General features: G+C 37.2%; 1 pseudogene; it reads right to left on the reverse strand.

The window, feature by feature from the left end:
- Positions 1-8,336: 8,336 nt before the first annotated feature.
- LOC102821177 lies at positions 8,337-8,992 on the reverse strand (annotated as a pseudogene).
- Positions 8,993-9,454: the final 462 nt, after the last annotated feature.

A 9,454-nucleotide genomic window follows, 5' to 3' on the forward strand; every position in this document is an offset into this window, starting at 1 on the left:
GTTATGAATCGGGCTGCGAACCTCAAGGTCAGCAGTTCAAAACTACCAGCTGTTCTGTGGGAGAAAGATGAGGTGTTCTGCTCCCATAAAGATTTACAGCCTTGGAAACCCTGTACAGGGTCGCGATGAGTTGGAACCAACTCCACGGCACATAACAACAGCAATGACTCCAGATTAATGGGATCCATACTAGTCCAGGTGGTCCAGTCTAGATTACTAGAAGACTATTGTAGATTTGGAGGCCTGGTTTGGCACTGCAGTATAATACACTGGCCTGCAATGTCAGTTTGAACTGCAATGTCGGCAGTTCAAACCCACCAGCAGCTCCTCAGAAACCATATGCAGGGTCACTATGAGCAGGAACCAACTCAACAGCACTTAACAACAGTGTAAGTTTGGGAAGAGCAGTGGTTCCATATGATAAGCATTGGACTGCAAACCACAAAGTCAGCAGGGAGAAAGATGTGCCTTTCTGCTTCTATGAAGATTTAAAACCTTGGTAACTCTATACCAGATCTCTATGAGTCAAAACTAACTCAGTAGCATTTAACAACAACAGTATTGCAGGTTTAAGCACAAGAGTTTAGAGAAAACTGAGAAAGTTTGTTGCAGACATAACGTCTATGTATCATTCTCATGATTTTGCTCTAATTATGGTGATTGCATTTTTGGACTCATGATTCTGTGTCCCATACAAATAATATCTTAAACAATAATCTTGATACAACATCTTCTTTCAGAGATTATGTTGGTTATGAAATAGAAAAAAAAAATTAAATCTACTAAAGTCTGATGGAGGTGGTGGGCAGCAGGTGGCAACGATCTTAAAGAGAAAGACAGTCTATAGAACAATGCCCTGAGATTTGCATGCTCTAGGAGGACACACTATGGTCAAGGTGTCAGAAATTATGAAGCAGAGAATGACTGCTGTGTGTCTTTCAACAAAATGCTGTGGCACTAGATGCACTCACTCATAACTGCCTCTCCCTAACTGCATGTATCTTCAGTAAAGTTGCTGTTAGTTGTTGCCTCATAGATTCCAAGTTGATCCCAGGTGTATAGCGTAAAACTTCTCCATAGGGCAGTTGTGACATCTCAGAAACAGATTCCCAGGCAAATCTTCTAAGGCAACTCTATATAGATCTGAACTATCAATCTTTTCACTAGCAGCCAAGTCCTTAACTATTTGAGCAACTCAGCTGCCTATAATAAACTTTGTTGTTATTGTTAAGTGCCGTCAAGTCGGTTCCAACTCATAACAACCCTGTATAGAGTTTATAAGGAGCTTCTGGTGGGTGTGAATGCCAGCTTTGTGGTTAGCAATGCTTATCCTGTAGCACCACATGAGGACTCCATAGTAAACTACAGCCAGAAGAACATCAAATAAAAAAACAAAGTTGCTGTTTTGCTTCATTTGGTTGTCTTTGTGAAAGGTTTCCATGCATCAGGTAAATGTCAACCATCACATGACTGCAGCTATCTTCCACAGGTGTATAAGCTTTCTATACCACCTAAAAAATTCTTCCTCTGAGACCTGAGCACAGATCCTTTCTAAGTTCCTATTTCAATCATTTTCCTGTTGCATAGGTTAGAGGGCTGTCCTCCAGGGTTCCTGTTGGAGTCCTCCCCCAGACAGTCTAGAAGGAAGAAATTAGATGGATCAGCACTTTAAAACATTGAATGTCCTTCAAGGACAGCACCTAGTACACAGAGGTCAGCACAAGAAAGGTAGGTACATTAATCATCTTCTCTGCTGGAAACGAAGGAGAATAAATAAATAAATAGCCCATCATGATGATCAGGTATCAAAGGTTTGTTTTAGGTCATACCCCCATTAAAAAGAATTTCAGTGCTGTCAGGTACAGTGTCATGAGTCTTCCGTACTTTTTTTTTTTTTTTAATGAGTAATTCATGCAGAAAGGAAGCACCCTCCCGTTAAACTCCATAATGAATGCCCCCATCAATTATTGTACCTTTCCTTATTTTTGTTTTTGTTTGTTATTTTTTTAATATCAAAGCAAATACAGAAGAATACTTTTATCCCTACATTAAGCCCTTTTGCTTAATTAAATATCAAGTGAATTTAAGGCTACTGATAAGAAAGTCAGTAATGTAAGAAATACTATTAATATTTTGTTTTATACTTCTGCTTGTCATTTTAATGTTATTGAATAAATCTTTTAAAAGAGTTCATCTTTTTATATGCATTTACATAGAAATGTTAGAAAATACAGGCAAGTAAAAGGATGAATATAAACAGTTTTTTCTCCCACCTACCCTATGATAATGATTACCTGCACCTTGGTATGTTACTGTTATCATTGTTAAGTGCTGTCAAGTCAGTTCCAACTTATACCAACTCTGCATAGGGTTTCTGAGATGTGACTGATGGGTTTGAACTGCTGATACTTCAGTTAGTAGTCCAGTGCTTATCCTACAGTGTCAAACTCACACTTGGCCTTGGCATATACCTCACAAAATCTTATTTTTTCTTGAACACACACACATAGATCAACAGCATTTTAGGAATAATGAGATCATTGTAGAATAATCACTGGACTGATAACTGCAAGAATGGTAAGTCAAACCCTCAGAAGCTTTATACAGGATGGCTAACATGAGTTAGAACTGACTCCATAGCACTTAAGAACAAAATTGCAAATTTTGGTAGCATAATTCTAAGATGAACACCAATATTTCCCATCCACCAACCCCTGCCGTACCCCTTTTGTAACAACCCAGTATAATTATTGACTATGAACATGAAATTTACTATGGGAATAGGTTATCTCACATGATACCATGGAATTTAAGAAGAGGAAATTACATAGGTAGGTCTGTGGCACTACAGGATAATGAGCTGGACTGCAAGGTCAATTTGAATCACAAGATTGGTGGTTCAAACCCACCAGCTGCTCTTCAAAAATCCTACATAGGGTTGTTATGAATCAGAACCAACTCTACAGCACTTAACAACAACAATCTAATTATTTGCCAGTCAATTTGTTGTATGACACATGGTGTCTTCCATGTTGCTGTGGTTCTACAAGCTATGCCACCAGTATTTTACATGCCAGCAGGGTCACGCATGATGAACAGGTATCAGCTGATCTTCCAGAGTAGGACAGACTAGAAAGAAGAAGAGACAGACTACTTCCGAATATTTAGTCACTTAAAACTTTATGAACAGCAGTAGAATACTGTCAGATAGCACCAGAATACTCAATATTGAAACACGATGAAGAGTACCAGAATATTGTCAGATAAAGCGTCAGAGGTTTACAGGTATTCAAATATGACTGGGGAAGACTTGCCTCCTTAAAGTGGAGTTAACTGTGATGACACAAACAGAGTAAAGCTTTGGAGAACCCCATTTGCTGATGGGGCACAACTCAAAATGAGGAGAAACAGCTGTAAATATCCATTAACCATCCGAACATGAAATGTACAAAGTATGAATCTAGGAAAATTGAAAGTTGTTAAAAATGAAATGGAAGAGCATTTGTTTCCATCAGTTCACAGACTACTATATATTATAATGACTATATGTATATAGGAGCTCTGGTAGCATAGTGGTTATGACTTGGACTACTAACCTCAAGATCAGCAGTTTGAAACTACCAGATGTTATGAAGGAGAAAGATAAGGCTTTCTGTTCCCATAAAGATTTATAGCCTCGGAAACACTATAAAGGGTCTCTATGAGTTGGAACCAACTACACGGCACACCACCACCACCACCACCACCACCATGGGCAAAATATTAAATGATGCAGAAAGTATCAAATAAGATGAAAGAAATACAAAATATTAAATGATGCAGAAAGTATCAAATAAGATGAAAGAGGCACTGTACAAAACAAAAAAATGTCAATGTTTAACCATTTCAAGAGTCAGCATATGATCAAGAGCCTTAAGGAAATAGTACAAGGTGCAATGAAGGCAATGTCAAGGAATAAGATCCAGGAATTGATGGAATACAAATTGAAATATTTAAACAAAATGTGACACTGGAGGCACTGACTCACATAAGCCAAAAAATTTGGGAGATAGCTACCCGGCCAACTGATTGGAAGAGATTCACACTATTACCATTCCAAAGAGAGGGGAATTCAGAAATCATCAGAAAATATCATTAATGACATTTGTAAGTAAATTTTTGCTAAAGATAATTTTAAAATGACTGCAACCGTACACTGCCAGAGGTTCAAGCCAGATTCAGATGAGGACTTAGAATAAGGGATATCATTGCTAACATCAGATAGATCTCGGCTGAAATCAAATAATACCAGAAAGATTTTTACCTTTGCTTTATTGACTATGCAAAGACTTTCAATTGTGTGGATCATGACAAACTATGGACAACACTGTGAAGAATAAGTATTCTGGAACACTTATTGTGCTCAAGAGAAACTAAGGCATATTTATGAACAGAACAAGGGCATACTGAATGGTTTAAAACCAGGAAAGGTTTGTGCCAGTATTGTATTCTTTTGCCATATGTATTCAGTCTGTATACTATGAAAATAACCCTAGAAGCTCGATTATATCAAGAAGAACATGACATTAAGATAGGAGGAAGAATCATTAACAACCTGTGATATGCAGATGATACATCTTGCTTGCTGAAAGTAAAGAGAATTTAAAATACTTGCTGATGAAGATCAAAGACCACAGTCTTCAGTCTAGGTTGTACCTCAATGTAAAGAAAACAAAACTAAATAACACCAAGATTGTTGTTGTTGTTAGGTGCCATCTAGTCAGTACCAACTCATAGCAACCCTATGCACAACAGAATGAAAAGCTGCCCGATCCTGGGATAACCTCACAATTGTTGCCACGCTTGAGTCCATTGATCCTGCCACTTGGCCAATCCATCTCGTTGGGCATCTTCTTCTTTTTCTCTGACCCTCCACCTTACCAAACATGATATTCTTCTCCAGTGACTGGTCCCTCCTGACAATATGTCCAAAGCATGAGAGACAAAGTTTGGCCATCCTGTCCTCCAAGAAGCACTCTGGTTGTACTTTTTTCTAACACAGATCTTTTGGTTCTTTTGGCAGCCCATGGCACTTTCAATATTATCCTCCAACACCATAAGTGGAGAAAAATACTAAAATTGTCAAAGACTTCATATTGCTCAGTTCAACCATCAACACTCTTGGAAAAAATAGTCAGGAAATCAAACATACTGCATTAGGCAAATCTGCTTCATAAGACCCCTTTGGACTGTTCAAGAGTAAAAGTGTCAGTTTGATGACTACAGTGTACCTGACCCAAACCATGATATTTTCAATAGCCTCATATGCATGTGAAAGTTGGACAATGAATAAGGAACACCACAGAAGAATTGATGCATTTGAGTCATGATGTTGGAAAAGAATATTAAAGGTACCATGGACTGCCAACACAACAAACAAATCTCTGTTGGAAGGATTACAATCAGAATGTTCCTTCAAAGCCAGGATGGACACACTTTGTCTTTTATCCTTTGAACATATTATCAGGAAGACCAATCCATGGCGAAGGATATAACGCTTGGTAAATTGGAGGGTCAGCAGAAAAGAGAAAACCCCCCAACAATATAGATTGCCACAGTGATAGCATCAACAGGCTCAAGCTTAGCAATACTTATCACAGGACTAGCCAGTGTTTGTTCTGTTGTGCATAAGGTTGTTATGAGTCAGTTATGACTCTATGGCACCTAACAACAACATGTTCAACCTTTTCAAGAAGAAGTATGTGATCAAGAGTCAATTATACTGAAAGAACAAGCTCAAGATACACCACAGTCATTGGGGAAAAAATAAGGCTCTATGAATTGTGAATACAAATTGAAATCTTTCAACAAACTGATGTGGCACTGCAGGTACTCACTCATGTATGCCAAGAAATTTGGAAGATGGCTACCTGGCCAACTGACTGAAAGAGATCTATTTTTGTGCACATTCTAAAGAGAGGTGACCCAATGGAATGCAGAAATCATCAGATCACATAATTAATATCACATGAAAATAAAATTTTGCTCGTGATAATTCAAAATCACTGCAACCATACACTGGAAGAGAACTACCAGAGGTCCAAGACTGAGATGAGGACATAGAATGAGGGATATAATTCTGACATCAGATGAATCTTGGCTGAAGGCAGAAAATAACAGAAAGATGTTCACCTGTGCTTCATTGACTAAATAAAGATTTTCATTTGTGTTGAACATGATAAGTTATGGACAGCTTGCAGAGACTGAGTATCCCAGAACACTTAATTGTGCTTATGAGGAACCTGTACATAGACCAAGAAGTAGTCATTAGAACATAAGAGTGGAACACTGAATAGTTTAAAATAAGGAAAGGTGGACACCAGGGTTGTATGCTTTCACTATACTTATTCAGTCTGTATGTTGAACAAATATTCAAGAAACTTGATTATATGAAGAAGAAAAGAAGAACTTGGCATAAGGATTGGAGGAAGACTCATTAACAACCTGTGATATGCTACAACTTTGATACTGAAAACCAAGAAATGTAAAATACTTACTAATGAAGATCAAAGACCACAGTCTTCAGTGTGGGTTGCACCTCAATGTAAACAAACCAAAGTCCTCACCATTGGAGCAATAAACAACATCATGAGAAATGGAGAAAGGATTTAAGTTTTCAAATACTTCATTTTGCTTGGATCCACCATCAACACTCATGGAAGCAGCAGTCAAGAAATTAAACAATGTATGGCATTTCTGTTGCACAATACCTCTTGAAAACGTTCAAGAGCAAAGATGTCAGTTTGAGGACTAACAGCCTGACCCAACACATGGTATTTTCTGTAACATTATATGCATGTGAAAGTTAGACAATGAGTAAATAAGACCATAGTAGATTTGATACATTTGAGTTATGGTGTTGGAGTAGAATATTAAAGTACCATGAACTACAAAAGGAAAACACAAATATGCGTTGGAAGAAGTATAGCCAGAATGCTCCTAGAAGTCAGGACAGCTAGACTTTGTCTCTCATACTTCAGACATATTATCAGGAGGAACCAGTCCCTGGAGAATGACATCATGCTTGGTAAAGTGAAGATCAGCAAAAAAGAGGTAGATCCCCTACAGGATGGAGTGGCATCATAGCAACAGCAATGGTCTCAAGTCTAGCAATGATTGTGAATTTGGCACAGGACTGGGCAGTGTTTCTTTCTGTTGTGAATAAGTTTGCTATGAGTGGATACCCACTGATGACACCCAACAGTAACATATAATTACAGGAATACAACATAAATTTGTGGCTCTTTAGGATAAGCACTGGACTATTAACCACAAGATTGGTGGTTCAAACCTACCAGTTGTTCCTTGGAAATTCTGTACAGGATCACTAGGAGTCAGAACCCTTTAAAAGTCAAAATTTTCTCTGGCTTATGGCAGAGCAGGGAGTAAAATATTCAAGTACAGGGGGGAATTCTGTGCATTGATTTTTAAATAGAGGGGACCACATATCAAGAAATAGTGAATTTCTGGAGCTCAGAATAGCTCTTATCTCGTGGCCAATAAGGAAGTAGAAACCCAATACACACAAGCTCAAGAAAATAAATTATGCCAACAACAAAAACAAGATTGGAAGTGGATGAGAATTGAGCCTAGTCAATACCATGATTTCAGTTTTGTGATATACTGAAGAGAAAACCCAGCAGTGCTGTGCTAGAAGCCTGATAAAAATTGTGGCATAATAAATTTGTGTAGTTTTATGTCACTAAACATGTAGAAACGTTTTATGCATAATAGAAAATTATAGTACACTTAAATTTATTCAACAGTACATTTGTAAGTATTTTTTCATATCAATAAATATATAAAACAATTATGAATAAACACATACATACATACATATATGAACATATTATATTATATCCCATTTATGTTATATAGGAGGTATCCTGATTTGCCCATAAAATTATTTTCTCTTTTTTTAAGCTTTTATTTAAAAAAAAACTTTTCCTTTCACTGAAGTTAACATTTGGCTATACTTCAACCACGTACTCCTGGCGTAGCAATGTAGGATCAGCACTGCACTTTGAACCACAAGATTAGCAGTTCAAATCCAGCAGCTGCTCCTCAGAAACCCTACACAGGGCCTCTATGAGTTGGAACTGACTTGACAGCACTTAATAACAACAGCAACAACTGTTCAATCAGTGATCCACACTCCCCTCCTCTCCCACCCATGGTATCCATCAAACACTTTTTTTTTTTTTTAATTTCTGTTTATGTTTTACTATGACTTAAATATTTCCATGCCCAAAAAACACACAAAATTATATCCATAAAAATTCATGTATCAGAAAAACTCATAAGGTTGTTTTTACTTTGTTCAAGTTTTGTTTCCAGGTGTTAAGTGTGTCTACAGTTGTTGCCATTGCTGTTTTCCACAAATGTTCGATGTGTACTATGACTGACAACCACTTTTATCTGAGTCTGATCAATTTTGCAGTAGACCATTTTAGTTCTTACCGCATCAATAACAAATGCTTCAACATCATCAGCTCCAATTTGAAGTTCTTGTTGCATTGTGTCAAATGAAATTCCTTTATTTTCCATGGCCATTCCCATAAAAGTAAGTAGTCTCATTTTTGCCATGTTCTGCTCATGTAAGAACCCTAATGAATCAATGAAGTCTTTATTACTCTGATAAAACATGACATATGATACCAATTTAGCACTCACAAAAATGGTAAAAGGTCATGAATAAACTCACCTTCCAAAACTTGACTGGTTTTAAAGTAAGAAGATGGTCCAAAAGGAATGCACTTGGATCTTTCAATGCCTAAACAATGCACTTGTGGGCATCAACTCTAGCTTGAGATGCATTATCTTCAGTGTAACTTGCCAGCAATTCCACCATGACTTTGGAAGCATGATCACTTTTCTTACAATCCACAAGTGCCTCATAAAGTAGCCTTAAAAGGGTGTGCTTTTTCTCTGTCACGAGTTTCCAGTCAGAAATCCATTTCTAACTTGTTCCTTCTGTGTGAAAACCTTTACTTGACTTTTTACAATAGTGATCTTATACAATATTTGTCCTTTTGTGACTGACTTATTTCATTCAGCATAATGACCTGCAGGTTGATCCATGTTTTGCACATTCATTGTTATTCTTATTGTTGGGTTATTTCCCAGTGAGCATATGTACCAAAGTTTGTTCATCCATTCTTCCATTGATGGGCATTTAGGTTGTTTTCATCATTTTGCTATTGTGATTAGTGTTGTGATGAACATGGTGTACATATATCTATTTCTGTGACAACTTACTTGTCTAGGATATATATCAAGTAGAAGATATATATATATACCAAGAAATAATATTTCTATTTTCAGATTTTTGAGGAAGCGTTATACCATTTTACACTGTGGTTACACCATCCCAGTAGGAGGCTTTGGAAAGAAACCATTATCCAATCCATTGAAA

The sequence above is a fragment of the Chrysochloris asiatica genome, unplaced genomic scaffold (assembly GCF_000296735.1).
Source record: "Chrysochloris asiatica unplaced genomic scaffold, ChrAsi1.0 scaffold00109, whole genome shotgun sequence".
NCBI lineage: Eukaryota > Metazoa > Chordata > Mammalia > Afrosoricida > Chrysochloridae > Chrysochloris > Chrysochloris asiatica.